This window comes from Podarcis muralis, chromosome 1, assembly GCF_964188315.1.
Source record: "Podarcis muralis chromosome 1, rPodMur119.hap1.1, whole genome shotgun sequence".
Classification (NCBI taxonomy): Eukaryota; Metazoa; Chordata; class Lepidosauria; order Squamata; family Lacertidae; genus Podarcis; species Podarcis muralis.
In genome coordinates, this window is record NC_135655.1 from 101,119,248 (window position 1) to 101,137,979 (window position 18,732).

Here is an 18,732-nt window from a genome sequence, read left to right on the forward strand (position 1 = left end):
CTAATTATGCTTACTAAGAAGGAGAATTCATGGAAATTAAAGGCAGGCACTTGTTTAGTGGGTGTCCTTCTCCCAGTCAGCTAGCTTGATTTTTCCAAGCTTCCTGAGAACCCTCCATGAAAGCTTGAAGATATTCAGATAAGGCTTCTGAAAACAAAGTCCAGTAGAAATTACACACACACACCCTAATCTCTAACAAACTTACCTAGGAAGGGCTGTTGGCAATACTGCTCTGGAATGCTTCTAAACATGACCTGTTGCTGCTGGACTCCAGTGGGAAAGAGCATCCATTGCCATTGGGAATTAATGCATGAGTCGGGGAGCAATATGTCCATTTTGCCCCCCATCCAACCTTATTGCTCAATAGATACAGTTTGAGAGTTCTACATCAAGCTTATATATGAGGTCTATATAAATATGGTGTCAGTCATCCTAGTGCTAATCAGTGCTCCATGCTCAGTACTACAAGCCTTAAGGATAAGACCTACAAGGCCTCTGTTGCCAACCTGCCCTCTCTTCCATGAGTCTTCCATTCTTTGTCATCCAAGGTTTGTGTAGGAAAGAGGATGGACGGATAATGGGATAGTGTATTAGCAGCGAGTCTATGATGAGCTGCACCTCAATATTGGAAGGAGGTTGGCAATTTGAGACTGGAGAAATTAATGTCCCACCCTTTCATTCCAAAATTGACTGCCATCACTAGTGCTAAGTCACACAACTGTTGACTATAGTGTTGTGCAACCCTTAATGTTTTTTTAAAAAAGTCATGCCTTTTTCAGAATGTCCCGCCTGAGAGAATGCAGAGAGTACCTTCTTTAGGTGACCGCTTTATTTACTTATAATATTTCTTAACCACTCAGGGCAGTGTAGAAAAGTGTGAATAAAATGAATTCATGCTATATATATATAATTGCAGTTATTAGTGACAAAAAGAGAACAGGAACGGAATGCAAGATATTATTCATTATGGTTTCAAAGTATATTGAGGAGTTTAGGCTGTCCAACAAAGAACATTCAAAGAAAATTGATCCCAAATCTAAAGCAAACAATACCCTGTATTTAAAATAATTCAGATTAAAAACCACAGGCTCTGCTACAATAAAAATAAAACAATGACTAGCAAAATTATCCATTAAGGCATACAAAAGTTACAATGCTTTATATTAATTAACAACTGATACAGAAATGCCTGAGTAAACAAACAAAGAACATTATTATTATTATTATTATTATTATTATTATTATTATTATTATTATTTCAATTTATATACCACCCTTTATCAAAAGATCTCAGGGCAGTGTACAGCATTAGACACACATTACAAAACATCCATGATAAAAATATAATAAAAACATAGCAGAAAGCTTACTGACAGACAGCCTAATAGTAAAATAATCATAATAATAGCAGTCTTCTCCCCCACACTTTCACAAGCCATAATTATTTAATAGCCATAAGCGTGGGTTAAGAGGAAGGTTATGGCCTGGTGTCTAAAGACATTCAATGATGGTACCATGGGAGCCTTTGGGGAGAGCATTCCACAATCGGGGAGCCACCACAGAAAAGGCTCGTTCTTTTGTTAACACCCTACTAACTTGTGTGGAACAGGGGACATAGAGAAGGGCTTCAGGTGATAAGCACGGGGTCCAGGTCAGTTTGTATTTGGAGAGGCAGTCCTTAAGGTATGGAAGTCCTGAGCCTTGATATTTATGTATTAAAATTTACCTTGCATTTTTAAAACTCCCATTTTTGAACATTTGGGATTGACAGTACTGGCACTGCCAAGAATAACTGAGCAACAGCATATGTGTAGGTGGGTGTGATGTTTGCATATTCATATTAGTTGACATTTCCTTCAAGAGCAGAAGTTCTCTTAGGAACAGCCAAATAATTAGCAGTCATCATATCAATCTTTATTTTATAATAATGCCATTCACAAAATGTCTTGTAATGTTGCTTAATAGTTCACTCATCAGGAGAGTTCTCTCATCAAATCGATACATATTGCAAAACATCCACAATCCTCAGTTCATTTACTTGGAAGTTGAAGGGAACAACAGGAAATACTTCAAAGAAAATATGTTTACCACTCCATCATATAAAGAGAAAGGCTCTAGTTAGATGCAAAAATGATATGAATGAGGCATGTAGGAGCTTTCTTGTTCTCGAAGGCTCTGTAACCAAGGCCACTTACACAAGGTCCATCGGGGGGAAGCTACTACCATGATCAAGGATATTTTGTGGGCTGGGCAGCTGCAAGCATTGTTGAAGGACAAGGATTTTTTTAGATCCATTCCAAGCTTGGTTCAGGCCTCACCATAGAAATAAGTTGGCCTTGGTCACCCTAATGGATAGCCCTTGCTGAGAGTGGTACAGTGATACCTCAGGTTACAAACACCTCAGGTTACAAACACTTTGGGTTACAGACTCCACTAACCCGGAAGTAGTACCTCGAGTTAAGAACTTTACCTCAGGATAAGAACAGAAATTGTGTGCCAGCAGCATGGCGGCAGCAGGAGGCCCCATTAGCTAAAGTGGTACCTCAGGTTAAGAACAGTTTCAGGTTAAGAACGGACCTCCGGAACGAATTAAGTTCGTAACCAGAGGTACCACTGTACATGTTTGTACTTGGTTGAACTGTGAAACATGTTGCAACTGCCTATCATTTGGTTGCTAGAGTCAGGCCTGTGGAGAGCAGGTCACAGCCAGGTACACTTGCCTTGGCCTCGGAGAGCTAAACTGGGTGCGTGGGGGACTGGCTGTGTTTTTGTTTGAGTTTATAACTTTATTCTAACAAGACTCCTGTCCCAGGCATCAGACAAGTTCTGCATGGGCCTGCTTAAAGCTAAGCCTGAACACACAAAGGGGATGGAGGCAAGGGCATGCATGGAAACCCCACCACAACATTCCCAACTGTGCCAGCTCCACTTTAGGTCTATGCGCTGTTAGCGTGAAAGACGAAATGAGATTCTGAAGTATGTTCAGATGATAATTTGCCATTGGAAACCTTCTTAACCCAGGGCTCCAGCTTGTGGGGAGATTTCTAAGCATCTTGATTTAGTGCCTTTAAAAAAAGAAACCTTCAGACCTTTGTGCTAATCAAGCAAAGATCTAGGGGCATGAAGGGCAGGGTTTGTGTGGCACATTCCTGCCCTTGGTATGTCCCTTCACATGTTCAGGAGAATGCCTAAACATGGTGTCAGGGGCTCAGGAGCAGAGGCACAGGAGAGGGAGGAAATAGAGACCGAGGGGGATGAATCTGAAGGAAATGTTAGCGATGACAGCCGTCCGAGGTCTCTGAGTCTCTCCAGCAACTCGGAGGATTCACAGAAAGGGGCTCCCATGGTCAGAGCAAGGGGGGTGCCTAGGGGGACACCCCAGGAAGAAGGGGCAAGAGGGGACTCAGAGAGCAGCAGTTGGAAATCAGGACCAGCTTCTCCACCAGAGCGCAGTAGGGGGGAGGAGTCCCAGGCATCGGGATCAGGCGGCGCACCGCCAGCGGGAGGACATGAGTCAGGATTGGCCACACCTCCATCGGAGAGCGAGGAAACGGTCAAAAGGAAGGTCGGAGACTGGGCGCGCGCGCCAAGTTCAAATGTACAAGAGGGCGGCGCAGTGGGCAGCCCGGATAGGGAGCCAGGTCCTAAAGCCCGCCGAAAGGAGGGAGGAGACTCAGGGGGGTCAGCGTCAGCGTCAGAAGAGTCCAGGACGGAAGGGACCCCGGGGGGTAGAAGGACCCAGAGGAGAAAGGAGAGACGGAAGAGGTGGAGTAAGGTTAGAGTCTTAAACTGGTGTACAGGGGGCGGAGACTCAGATGGAGCTTCGCCGGTCTAACCTCTAGACGTAGAGATGCACGCTAAGGTTTGAAAATGGAAACTGTACTTCAATAAAGACTTTTGTACATTACTACCGGCTAGCGTTGGTCCTCTGTGAGCTGGGACCTGGAGGCAGTCTCTGACAGTAAGCTCCATCTCTATTTCATCAGTTTTCTTCACCAAAAAACCTCGCTACGTGAGTGGACGCAGTGAGAGAAGAAGATTGGTGCTTCGCGAGCTCACAAAAGTCAAGCGAGATGACTACAGAACAGCAAATAGCAGCTCTGCAAAATGCAGTGACACAACTCAACGCGGAGGTAATCGCATCCAGGAAGAGGGAAGACGAAGCGGCTGCCGCCTGCAGGGATCTCCAAGCCAGGTTGGAAGTGCTTACTAAGCAGGGGCAACCGGGACCCAAATCAGAGGGGATTGGGCTGGGGAAGAGAGGAGGCAGCCTTGTATCTCATTTTGATGGGAATTTACAGCAGTACCCCAACTTCCGAGCAGACGTGCTGTTTGCGCTGCAACTGCTGGATAAAGACTTTAGAGATGAGCAAGAGAAGGTGGGGTTTATCTTCTCTCATTTGCATGGAGACGCTAAAGCGTGGCTGCATAATCTGTGGAGAGATAAGGATCCGGCGCTCCAAAGTGCAGATGCATTCATTAAAGCGATGGATTCGTGTTTTTTATCTAATATAGACATTGATATCGCCAGAAAAGACATACATGGTTTGAAACAAGGAAGAGCCACTGTAAGGCAGTATCATTCTCGCTTTTTTGCATTGGTCAACGCGCTGGGTTGGGAAAAACATTCTGCTCCAGTCAGAGACCTTTTTTGGGAAGGCTTGAATGCAAATGTTAAAGATGAAATTGCAAGGGGGGAGAGACCAAAGAGCACTCAGGAAATCGTCCAGCGGGCGCTGACACTTGGGGTGCGTCTGGAAGAACGTCCATGGAGCAAAGATGAAGGGCGTTGGGGACGCACGCCAGTGAGAGCACCTCCCCTCTTTCCCAGGGATGCAGCGCGTGCGCAATCCACACCTCCGCAGGGAGGGGGAGAGGAACCGATGGAGATTGGAGGCGCCAGGGCTCAGTCAGCAACCAGAGCCCTAACACCGGGAGCAGTCAAAGTGAAGCCGCCTAGAGGGAACAGGAAGTGTTACATCTGCGACAATCCGCAGCACATGGCGAAAGAGTGTCCCCAGAGGCTCCACAGACACACTGCAGCCTCCGCAACAGTAACGGAAGCAACTCAGCAGAGAGAACCACAGCAGGGAAACGACAGAGTCTGGCTGGAAACAGAGGCACTGGGGCCCAGCCAGACGAGTCAGTGAAGCAGTCCCCAGAAATTTTGCAGCCCACAGACCCCCTCCCGCCCAAACCAGTGGTGCAACTCACCGCATCGCTCCAGCTACCCAATGGACTAACTATGGAAGTGCCTATTACTATTGACTCTGGCAGTAACGCAGACTTTATAGGACTGGAGTTCATTCAACAACACAACATAGCGCTACTGCCAGCCACGCTGCCCCTGAAGGTTGTCACGGTGGATGGCAGGGAGTTGCTAGGGGGGCAGGTGGTGCAGCAAACGCCGCCGATGGTGATGCAAATTGGGAATCACCGGGAAGTCATCAGCTTCAATGTTACCCAATTGTCGGACACGCCTGTAGTATTGGGCATGAGTTGGCTGTACAGGCACAGTCCAGCATTGGCTTGGTACCAACGCCAACTGACTTTCGGCTCCTCCTACTGTGCGGAACATTGCATTATACCTAGCCCTGAAGGGGAAGAGGATGACCCGCAGTTACAATTGGGCACGCTGCAAGCAGTGCCACTCAAGTACGCGGAGTTTTTGGAGGTTATCTGCGAGAAGGAAGCGGACAAGCTACCTCCCCACAGGTCCTATGACTGCAAGATTGACCTCCTGCCGGGGGCGACGCTGCCGACCGGGAAACTGTATTCCATGTCTGAAGACGAACTGCAGGAACTCAGGGAGTTCATAGATCACAATTTAAAGCGCGGTTTCATCCGGGAGTCGAAAGCAGTGGGGGGCAGTCCCGTATTCTTTGTGAAGAAAAAGGACACGCCCCAAAAAAGGCTGGTGGTGGACTATAGAATTTTGAACTCGAAGACCAAGCCCTCAGCCTTCCCCATGCCCAGGATAGACGACCTGCTCGCGACTGTGAGGAAAGGACGCGGTTTCACCAAGTTGGACCTGCGAGGGGCGTACAACCTGATTCGCATACGGGAGGGCGACGAGTGGAAGACGGCCATGTTCACGCCACAGTCTCTGACACATGGCATTAGTCTTCACATCTAGCCCAGCATCCTGTTCCCATAGTGGCCAACCAGAGGTTTATGGGAAGCCCACAAACAGGTCATGAGCACAGTAGCCCTCTCCAGCTCATTGAGCCCCAGCAATGGTATTTAGAGACATACTACCTCAAATGTAGGAAGTAGCACATAACCAGCATCGTAAGCAGTCACCAACAGCCTTATCCTTCATAACTTTGTCTAGTAGCTTCTGAAACCATTCAAGCCAGTGGTCCTTTATCTCAGACCTGGATTCAAATGGTACCAGAGAAGTGTGGGACAGGCTTCCATGTAGCTGAATCCCACGCTGTCCCATTAACATTCATGAGGGAGCAAGTGCATGGTTAGGTTCCTTCTCACACCACTGTCATTGGACTCCACCCCATGGAGAATAATGCAGAGTTGTGCTTGTTCTGAAAGGAATGTCACCTATAAAACATTTTGCCTTGCAAAAAGAAAATGGTCAGCAGCAACAACAACTTAAAAGAGTAGAAGCCAGTGCTGAAAAGGCACGTGAAACTTTCCTTCATTTTTGTGACACGGAGCAAAAGTCATAAATCTGTCAAGCGACATTTGACTTGCTTTTGAAGATATCTTTACAATCATGATTTATAAGAACACTCTGAAGAGAACTCTGTAACTTTGTTTTACTTAGCAGTCTCTTTGAAGGAAGGTGACCCTAAAATCATTCGTGTAGCCGTTCTTAGATGGCTGGAATGAAATATAATTGCAATTCTGCTCTTTCCTTGTTTCTCTGTACTCACTCCCAAATATTTTCCCAAATAATTTGCTAAACAATAATAATAATAATTAACAAGAGAATACTAAATAAACAAAAGAGGAAACCAACCTATAAGAACATAACAAGAACCTGCTGAATCAGGCCAGTGGCCCATCTACTCCAGCTTCCTGTTCTCATATTGGCCAACCAGATGCTCACAGGAAGTCCTCTCCTGTGGTTTCCAGCTACTAGCATTAAAAAGCCATACTATCTCCAAACATGGAGACACAGTATAGCCATTATGGTAACATTCTTCATGAATTTATCTAATCCTCTTTTAAAGTCATCTAAGTTGGTGACCATCACTGCTTTTTGTGGAAGTGTATTCCATAATTAGGGACGTGGGTGGTGCTGTGGGTTAAACCACTGAGCCTAGGACTTGCCAATCAGAAGGTCGGCGGTTCGAATCCCCACGACGGGGTGAGCTCCCATTGCTTGGTCCCAGCTCCTGCCAACCTAGCAGTTCAAAAGCACGTCAAAGTGCAAGTAGATAAATAGGTACCACTTCGGTGGGAAGGTAAACGGCGTTTCCGTGAGCTGCTCTGGTTCGCCAGAAGCAATTTAGTCATGCTGGCGACATGACGCGGAAGCTGTATGCCGGCTCCCTCGGCCAATAAAGCGAGATGAGCGCCGCAACCCCAGAGTCAGTCATGACTGGACCTAATTGTCAGGGGTCCCTTTACCTTTACCATTACCTATTCCATAATTATGCTGTCCTGAATCTTCCCACATTCAGCATGAATGGATGTTCTAGTGTCATGTAATAAGGAGAGAAAAAATTCTCTATGCAACTTCTCCAGGCCATGTGCAATTATATACACTTCAGTCATGTACCCTTCTTGCTTCCATTTCCTCTAAACTCAAAAGCCCAAAAGGCTACAATCTTTTCTCATAGGGGAATATCTCCATCCCTTTGATCATTTTTAGTGCCCTTTTCCAACTCTACAATATCCTTTTTGAGGTGAGATGACCAGCACTGTACACCATATTCCACATCAAGTCACACCATTTGTTTGTATAATGGCCTTAAAATATTAGCAGTTTAATTTTCAATTCCTTTCCTCCTGATCCCTAGCATGGAATTTTGGAATTTGTTTTTTTCACAGCTGCTGCAAACTGGATTGACATCTTCATTGTGCTATCCACTATGCCAAGGTCTCTCCCGGACTGCCAACCTTCCGACCGGCAAGCCCAAAAGGCTCAGTGATTTTGACTACAGCACCACCCACATCCCTTCTAAGCAACATACCACATAACTCACATGCTACCTTCATGCCTGGTTCTTGCATCCTTAAAGGACTTCATTAGATTGTGGAAAGCTCTCTGTGGGGGGTTTGCTGTCATCTGGTTGGAACCAATAGTACTAGGTTAGAGATGAAGTCCACTTCTAATATTCACAGCCAATGAGTAGTTGAAAACACACACCGACTACATTGTAGAGGACCTTTCAAAAGCCAATTGAAACTTGGGTGGTTGGTTTGTTGTGCAAAGAAGTTATTCAACTAGGTCGAGGACTCTCATTACATTTTTTGTTAAGTGCCTGTGTGAATATCTTCTGGTAAAAGAGTGATAGAACATCACTAGTTGCTTGCTTCACATATTTCAAAAACATCTAGCTAAGAACAGAGTGTTCTTCACATTTAAGCATTATCCTGGAGTGAAAATTAAACTACTGACATTTTAAATTCTGGATAGGCTAGATACTCCATAAAAGCACCGAGGCAGCTAACATCCAGTTGAGCACTGAGGCCTCTGTTCTGTTTTATTATAACCTTCCGTAATTAAGACATACTCAAAAATGTCAAATTTTGCAGTACAATGAGCAGAGTTTGCAAGAAAGCTATTCAAATCTTTATGTGAAAAGAAATTTTGTACAATGAACGTCATCACACAGCACACCAAGCAGCTCTATTTTTAAAGAAAGTGTACTCCAAATCCCCCATCATAATGTATACTTTTAATTCCACCTGAGCACTACTAGCAACCAAAGCAGTTGTTTTGAACAAAGCTTATCTTGTAACTTCCCCCCCCCCCTGTTGTGTGAGCAGGGTGGTCCCTCCCCCTACCTGGCCTGATCACCTTGGCAACGCCTCCTCTGGCGGGATTGGGCAACTGGCTGAGGTAGGCGGAGACCTCCAGGTATCCCACCTGGGGAAAGTGAAGCCAAGACTGTGTTAATGGTGCCACATAGGGCCCAGAGGGCTGCGCGCGACCACACAAAGGGCAACCCCCATTTAATGTGGGGAGCAGTCATTACATCAGACAAGAAGCACGGAGAACTGCTAAGTATTCAACTGCTACTCAGAATAGGTCGACAGAAATCAACGGGCCTAAAAGTTAGATGAATGCCAAAAAAACTGTCGGGGGGAAGGACAGCAATTCAACATAGTGTTAAGGAGATTGCTGTCAGGCAGGCAGGAACATCCACAGGTCAGAATGAAGACTCGGGACTCATTGTGAAGTCAGCTTCTTATTCAGAAAAGAAAACACAGCAAAGTTCTCCAAGGCTCAAGTGCCCTAACTGAAGACATTGCTGAGACTGTTGTCTGACCCCTCCTCCCCTATTTAGTCCTCTATCGTTGGACTTCTAGCAAGCAAACATAAACTGTGGCAAGGAGGAGGGACCCCCTTCTGGTTCTGTCACTAGCAATGTGCAATGCTCTTCGTTATCTTGGTGTCAGTGGAGAAGGAGAGCCCACTGTAGAAGGATTTGCCCGCTGCTGTGAAACTGAGGCAGCATCTAGCTCCTCTCAGAGTCTGCCCTCAAAGTGAGACCTTCAGCAAGCCACCATGTTCTTGAACGGCTTCCTTCTTCTGACTCTATGTGTTCACTCAAGCCTCTAGCCTCTACCACCCCCAACTCAGACTGGTCCTCTGTGTCCCACCACCACAGAGGTGGTATCTAAGTCTCCTTCTTCTCATCCCGGGGGGGGGGGGATGTCTTTGGCAGGCAGTGCCCACCACTCTTCCTCATCCAGCCAGTCCCTGAAAATTGCACTGGAAGCATAACATTTCTGCTGGCTTGATGAGACAATTCTCCCCCTCTCCACCCCCTGCGTTCTGGGTGTTCTCCTGCCCATCAGCTCTTCCCTCCTACACCCCTCTCTCACACACACACACACACATAATACCAAGGAATCAGGAGCGTGCACTGCCTGCCAAAACTCCAGTGAGAAAGGAGACAGTGTGCAGCTGGAGAAGCCACTCCATGACATCCAGATGGTCCAATGCTGGAGAGAAAACTGGAATGGAGAAAAACTGCAGAGAAGAAAACTGCTCCAGCAGGAAGCAGAAAGGGGAGGGTTCCCGTCACGCACTGCATAAATTGAGTTAAGCCATGCCCCCCGGCCGACCACGTTGGTCGACCAAGGAGAGACATAGCCGGGGTCCCCCAATGGTGCGGGGATAGCTACAGGGAGAGAGCTCGTGATAAGCCCGCAAAAGAGAAATGGCTTTGGCGGGCAGCCGCTCAGGGGGCGCAACAGATTGCTTTTTCAAAATGGCCTGTGGGGCTGTTTGAAACCAGCCCACAGGCTGCAACTGGGCCCCGGGCTGGAGTTTGGACATGCCTGCACTAGTGGAAGTCCTTGTGTGGCTTCAGCTAGCAGGCCCCATTAGTTGAATCCAGCCCAGTGTTTATTCTGGGATGCAGGCGGTCAATTACAGCAGAGCTGCCCTCAGGCACCAGAAGTTTATAGCCTTTTACCCTACTCTTTAACTGAAAAAAAGTTTACCAGAGCAGCTTGCAAATATCAGCATTAAGATGGCGGGCTGGAGCACAGAAGTTCTTGTAATGACCAGATGAAATGGAAAGAATTCAAGACTCAGCTGAGCCAGTGGAAAACCCTGCCCTCTCATCTCCCTCCCTCTGTTGACAGAATGGCTGCTACAATGCATGGGTACTTTTCACAGTACAAAACAGATTTGGCATTCCTGGTACATTATTTCCCTTTGCAAGTACTTGTCTGAAACATTCAGAGAGATCTTGTGCAAGAGATTTTGACCTTTTTTCTCTCCAGAGAAATAAGAAGCCGTTCTATCTTGAGGAATATTCTTCAGACGGTTTGCTAAAGAGTTGAGAAATCTTGGTTTGGGCAAAAGTGGTGACTGATGGTGACAACAAACTGCACATGTGTTTCCACAGTACACAAGTCCCCAAACATTCACTACCTAGGGGTTGGTTCTGGGTACTGCTGTCAAAACTAGAACTGATTCCTAGAAAGATAGCAGATACAGTGTTTGAATTATTGGAGTGTGGCAGAGAGGCCTACTAATGAAATTTAGAAACTAGCTTGTCTAGTTGCCCCCACTTTTAGCCAAATCGTGGCTACCCCTGTAGTGAAAAAAGAGTTACTAGTGGGGCCATGGCAAAAGGTTGAGGATGCCAGGCCTCCTCTGGCTCCCCTTTGATTCAAGCATCAACAAAATGAAAATGTATACAGTGGTACCTTGGTTTTCAAACATCTCCATTGACGAACATTTTGGTTTTCGAATGCTGTAAACCCAGAAGTAAATGCTTCGGTTTTCGAACATGCCTCAGAAATCAAACATGCCACACAGCTTCCATGAGGCCTAGCTGTTGGCTATTGAGTTTTCGGTTTTCGAACGTTTCAGAACTCAAACTTTCTTCCGGAATGGATTACATTAGAAAACCACTGAACAGTATTTCCATAACTAAATACAGCTAAGTCTTTAAAACCAAGAGTGGAGTTACCTGTGGCTCTGCAGAAGTTGTCGGACTAAAGCTCTCATCATCCCTGATATCAGCCATGGTGGCTGGAGCTGATGAGTCCAGCGTCACTTGTAAGGCCACAGGTTCCCCACATTTTGTTTGATATTCTTCCTTTGCTCTTTGCAGTATTTTCGGAGCTCTGGGGGAGTTATTATTGATTGTCCTTTTAAGCTATTTAGAAATTCTGGCCGGGCGGCACTAAAAGAATAAGAATAATATAAAAATTCGATATCTGATGCATCCTTCCATCTGATTAATAGGCAGATTGTTCATCATCAATAATCCCCAGTGTTTTGATATGTCTGTTGCTAGGCCTGTTAGCAGATGAATTTTAACAAGCTGAGTCGCTGCCGAATTGTCTGCTCATTCCATGTGGAAGATTAAGTTTGATAAAATAATGCTTGGGGGGGGGTGAGAGAGACTGTGGTCTCACCCAGTAATTCTTGATTTGCATGCCATCTGTACTCCTGCAAGTGAACATAGGCATGTTATCTGGTCAGCATTCACTGGTGTAGGCGGTGATAAAGGAGAAGGTCGTGAAAGAATGCATTTGGAAAAGGATTGGAATGGAAATTGAAGTGTTTCCATGTTGGACTTTCTGCTGTTGTGCCTTGCACTTCAAATTGGGCATGGGATGCAGTCAGTAGCAGAAGAAAAACAAAAACAAAACAAGTTAACCACTTTGACGAGAAATTATTGGCACTCTGATAAATAGGGCTCTTCAGCTAATAAATGCACTGGTCTCAAATTGTGCCTACGTATTTTATTTTATTTTCCTGCTTGTGTTTCCCAGCAACTGGTATTCAGAGGCATACCACCGCTGACAGAGGCGGGAGTATATGGCTTTCATGGCTATTAGCTGTGGATATCCTCCATTGATTTATATAATCCTCTTTTAAAGGCATCCAAAGTGTTGGCCATCACTACCTCTTGTTAGGGTGAATTTCATGGTATGTGATATGACACACCCTCCTGGTGTCCCTATTTTCCAGGGACAGCCCCAGATTTATAGAGGCCATCCCCATTTATGATTTGTTCCCGGAATGTTCCACTTTTCCTTAGGTTATCTTTATTTTCATCAAAGAAATGTTGGAGGGTATGGAGTTATCTGACCCTGAACCAAGGAGATAAGTAGCTATAGAACCTTTAGAAGAAATCTGAAGGCTATATCCCTATATCTGTATAGGGAAATAATGTTTTACTATGTTTTGCATATGTGGGAAGCTGCCCAGAGTGGCTGGGGCAACCCAGTCAGATGGGTGGGGTATAATTATAATTATTAAGGGTGTCCCTATTTTATCGGAGAAATGTTGGAGGGTATGCAAGCTACAGGCTTTCAGCAAGGGGTTATGGGGTAGGCATGAGTTGGAAATGAAGCAGTATATCCACCCCAAAACCTTTGCTGGTGCAAAGAGTATTGAAAGCAGGAAAGTGTACAAGTACTCCAACGTTATCAGGAATGAACAAATCATCATGAATGTCGAATGAAGAGGACATCTAGTGAGGCCCTGGAAGTGTTCAGCCAATCCTACCACCCTCATAGGGTTGCTGTGAAGATGAAAGGTGGATGGTTTTGTTTTTTGAAGGAGGACAGGATTAAAATGTAATTATAAATGAATAAAAACAAGCCTTCTTCCCTTCTTGTGGCCAATCAATATGCAATGAATGGCTCCACAGCACTCGCCAACAATGAAAGGGAAGGGCAGCCTTTACTTTTAAGAGCTTATTTTCATAGTGACAGTTTCATTACATTTGTTGCATTGTAAACCACATAAAGCTCTGCAATAAAATGCTCCACAATCTGTACAAGTAATAGTAAGCACATCTCATAAACAAGAAAAGTGGTTTCATGCCAGTATTGCTGCACTTCATAAACACATGGGACTTGAGCCCGTTTTGTTTTCCTGGATCACTTTTATTTTAATTAAACACAACATATAAAATGTTTATTTGCAAAACAAACATCATTTTTAAGCATTGTATGAAATTAAATTATATGGTGTGTGTATGTGTGTGTGTGTCCCCTGCTTTTGCGGTCAGCAGACCCTCACTTCTTGTTCCCACCAGACTGGCAGCAACAACAGCAAGGTACATCTTGAATCTTGTTTTGAATTTTAAGTGGATTGATACAGCTTAAGTGTCCATCAATAAAAAAAAAAAACTTGTATTAGGAACACTGTAAAAGTCCTATGAATAAATGAACTATTTTTATTTCTTGATAATGTAAGTGCTTATATGATCTCATTCCAGTTTCCATACACCAGTCATTTCTGCTGTGGCTGTAATTAAGAGACTATAATGGAGCAGAGAGGCAGTTGGTGGCTCTGCTACTTCAGACAGAAGCTTCTAAGTGTTTTAGTCCATAAATGACATAATTTATTATTCTGTTTAACTGGACTCAGAAGCAAATAACTTTGATAGAACCATTTGAAGGTAGCTTGCACAGAAAGGAAAAGAAAACAGTTCCTGTATCTCTACAGGCACCTTCAGGTTTGAATAAAACACATCAATTAAGGAATGGCACAGTGTTGACGACAATAGCAACAGTTCTGGTTTCTCTTCAAATATATATATATTGAGGAATATATTTTGAAAACAAACTTCACACTACAATAAATTCCAAATCTGTATGTGCATTATTTTATTTTATTTTTTGATGTGTGCCAAGCAAAAGATCGGGATCATTAAATCTCATAATTGTTTTTGGAACTAAACTCCATTGGAATAATGGTCTAATTATTATACACACAAGTATAGGTTCATTTAATTCCCAAGCACCTGATTCAGAATATATGTGTTCAGGGTTCCCTTCCATGCCTGGATCTGTTTGCATGCCTATTTCTCTCTGCTCCCTCCAAACTGTTCTTGCCATGTGTGCCGCTAACTAGGGTCCACCTCCCATTTCCATCCAATGGAGAAAAGTATTGTCTGACTGGCTATGAGTCTACATCTCTCCCACTCTCTGTTATGAGGAAGGGTACATTTCTATTTTATCATTCCAGCAATGTTATTTATTGTTATTATATACTACTTGTATGCCAAAATGGTTTCTGCACAGTTTACAACTTTGTGAAGCCTTGGTAGACACCTGTTGATGCTGGTTGGAGACAACAAGTCGTCGCTGACAAAACAGCAATTATCTATGACTTGGATGAAGAAGGTGTCAACCTTGTGGGGTTTACTGAGAGGTGGAGAGGTGATACAGAAGAGAAGGTGCTACCATGTCCCTGATGTTCCCACTTTGGTTCTCATGTCCACAGAAGCCCCAGGCCAATGGATGGGGCAGGAGGCACTGCGATGGCCCAGACACCGCACTCCCTGCATACGATGGCTATATTTTATTGCAGGGTTCCCCAAACTTGGTTCTCCAGCTGCTTTTGGACTACAGTTCCCATCGTCCCTGACCACTGGCCCTGCTTGCTAGGGATGATGGGAGTTGTAGTCCAACAACAGCTGGAGACTCAGGTTTGAGAAACCCTGTTTTGATCGCATCTCTTCCCTGACTTCACGGTTACCCCAGGGTTACCCCTAGAGTGCTGGATTAGGACCTGAGAGAACAGGGTTCAAATCTCCAGTCAGGCATGAAACATTGGGTGGCCTTGGCCCAGTCACTCTCTTAGCATAACCTACATGATAGGGTTGTTACGAGAATAAGATGGGGAAGGGGAGAATCATGCATGCCACCTTGAGCTCCTTGGAGGAGAAGACATAAGTAAACAAATAAATCTAGGGTGTCAGCGGTCAGGGATAATCCTGGGGGTGGTCTCCTGCATTTGGTGAATTGCAGGAGCACTCATAGTACCTTAAATGGTACTATATATAGTGCAGATGTCTGAAACACAGCTTTACAAGGACTACCAGCCATGATGGCTACGTTCTACCTGCACTGTTGGAGTCAGTATGCCGCTGAAAGCCAGTTGCTAGGAATCTCAAGGGGGAAGAGTTCTGTTGCACACAATTCCTCCTTGCAGGCTTCCCATAGGTATCTGGGTTGGCTGCTGTGATAACAGGATGCTGGAATCAATGGGCCATTGGCCTGATCCTGCAGGGCTCTTCTTATGTTCTTGCATTCTCAATTGTTGGCATTTCAAAGAGGCTGAAATAGTTAAACGGAAAGTGCCGCCAAGTCCTGGTTCACAATCAAATTGAAACAAACTACTCTGTTTTACGGAAAAAACTATTTTGTATTGAATGGCTGCAAGCTACATTTATACCAGAGTGAGTGAATAACTGTTCTAAATAACAGCAACTAAATTAACTTGGGTATTTTGATTAGCATAGTGGCAGCCCAAAGCATTTTTATTTCACAAGATTTTTTTAAAAAAAGAAATGTTAAGTCTCCGCAGCTTTGCTTATACAGTCATACCTCATGTTACGTCCGCTTCATGTTATGTTATTTCAGGTTACGTCCTGCAGCGACCTGGAAGTACTGGAGAGGGTTACTTCCGGGTTTCACAGCTCGTGCATGCACAGGAGTGCAAAATGATGTCATGCGCATGCATAGAAGTGGCAAATTGCAACCCACGTGTGCGCAGATGCGCCGCTGCTCTTTTCATGTTGTGAACAGACCTCCGGAACAGATCCCGTTCACAACCAGAGGTACCACTGTAATAATATAATTTTAATATCTCCCCCTGCTTGTAGAGCCCTGCTGTGTTCAGGTGTGATGAAGGACACTGTCTCTTCACCAGTGCTGAAGGAAGATTCAACTGCCACACAACTGCTTCTGTAACAGGTGGTAGCATCTTTTCCTCTGCCATAGATAGCAATGTATCTTGGCCCTGATGCAGAGAGTGAGAGAGAATTACAACTACGCTGAGGACATCTTAGGGGTTAAGAGTATCCTGCTGGGGATCTGATGTGCTGTAGTGGACCTACCACCTTGTAGGAATGTCTGTTATTTGTCTTTGCTTATGCTCTGCCTGGATATTGTGTGTGTGTGTGTGTGTGTCCCCCTGGTGCTTTCTCAATCAAAAAGAAACTCTACCTGATAAGCACTCTTCCTAAAACCTCACACTTTGGGGGAAGTGGGAAACACATGACACAATGTACAAACTAGCCATCTGGGCCTTGAAACTCTTGCCTTATCCAGCCACAGATAACGAATGAATGAAGGAGCAGGAGCAAGTGCTCAGTGATATATTTCTTTTCTACAAGAGCTAATATTCTGTTGCAATGCTGGGTCTGTCACTAGGTGTTGCTGCAGTGCTGTTGTTTGCCATCTCTTAGCTGTGAGGGTTGAAGGCTGAAGATGTCCTGAACTGAAAGGGCAGCCAACAGCACCACAGCGCCACCAGGTGACAGAATGCAGCATTAGAAACATGAACTAAAAACAAGGGGTTGATTTGAATTGATCTGTTCCCATAACAATTCTGCCCAACTTTTCTGGGTCATCTAGTTCAGAAACACCCCATGTTTTAAATTAGGGGTAGGGAACTCCTGGTCCAACTTCCATCATCCCCAGCCAGCATAGCCAATTACCAGGCATGATGGGAGCTAAAGCCTCACCATGATGGCTACCCTTGATCTGGTCTCATGAACTAGCTGAATCCTCAAGGTGATTTCCCATCACTGTGTATGAACAGGGGCACTCTACTGTAATTTACCATGTTGGCTACCCTGCAACTAGATCACAACCTGGCTGGCTGGGAAAACCAGCTGGGGACAGTGGTTGAGAACAAGATAGCAGGGTGTGTGAAGGAGCTTGGCCTGAGTTCCTAGAGACCCACACCCATCAGAGCAGACAATCCTGGGCTAGATCAGGGCTGGGAAACCTCAGGCCCTGGAGCCATATGTGGTCCTCTAAGCCTCTCTGTCCAGCAGTTGGGACTCTCCTCACAGCACACACCTTCCCCAGCAACACACCCTCTTTTCTAGGCCACATCCTTCTCTGGCTTTGCTTTGCACCCTCCAGGAAGGTTCTTGCCTTGCTGGAATGTTTCCTTAAACCATGTTAATGCCCCTTGGTTGCCTAGATTATGCATGTCCAAAGTCCGGTTCGGGGGCCTAATCTGGCCCACCTGTCAGTTTAATCCAGCTGTTATGGCAGTTTATTTCCTGGGATAAAATCCTAAAAAATCCTCAACAACTTCAATACTAAACAAAGCCCAACAACTTCAACCCTAAAAAAAGGTCAACAAACTATGATCGGCCCTTTGGTCGGCCTTCATGGCCCTTCACTTCATCAAATCTGGCCCTTTTAGAAAAAAGTTTGGACACCGCTTAGCCATTTGATACACAGATGGCTCCAACTGACTTCCAACAAGGACAGAGGACAGCGTTGGGTGAGTAAGTGTAGACACTTCCACACTATACAATGGTAAAATTTGCATTTGTTCCTCCACCTGAAGGGAATGTGGCCCCTGGGCTAAAATGGATAAATAGTCTGCTTCATCCTCCACACCATTGGGCTAGATAGCACTAAAGATGGCATCTTCCTATAGGAAGGAATATAGGGAGCTGCCTTGTACCCAGGACAGACCATGGTCCATCTAGCTTGGAGTGTACTGACGGGCAGCAGCTCTCTAGTGTTTCAGGTATCATCATCATCATCATCATCATTTATTGAATTTCTATTCCGCCCTATACTCCAAGGTCTTGGGGTGGTTCACAGAAAAGTTCACAATATATAAGATCAGCATAAAACAATAACCCAAGAATAATCCCCCCGCAGCCACATTTTAAAAGGATATAGAATGTTGATCAGGTCAACGAAAGGCCTGGTTAAAAAGGAATGTTTTTGCCTGACACCTAAAGGTGTATAGTGAAGGCGCCAGGCGAACTTCCCTGGAGAGAGCATTCCACAGATGGGGAGCCACTGCAAAGAAGACCCGTTCTCATGTTGCCACCCTCCAGACCTCTGGAGGAGGGCCTCAGAAGATGATCTCAGGGTAGGTTCATATGGAAACAGGCAGTCCTTGAGGTATTGCGGTCCTGAGCCATTTAAGGTAGGGAGTCTCTTCCAGCCCTGCCCAGAGATGTTGAAGATTGAAACTGAGAACCGACGAGTGCAAAGCACATCTTCTACCACTGAGTGACTTCCCTTCCCAAACAGTAAAGGGAAGCCATGTTTCAGTTGCTCACTTTTCCT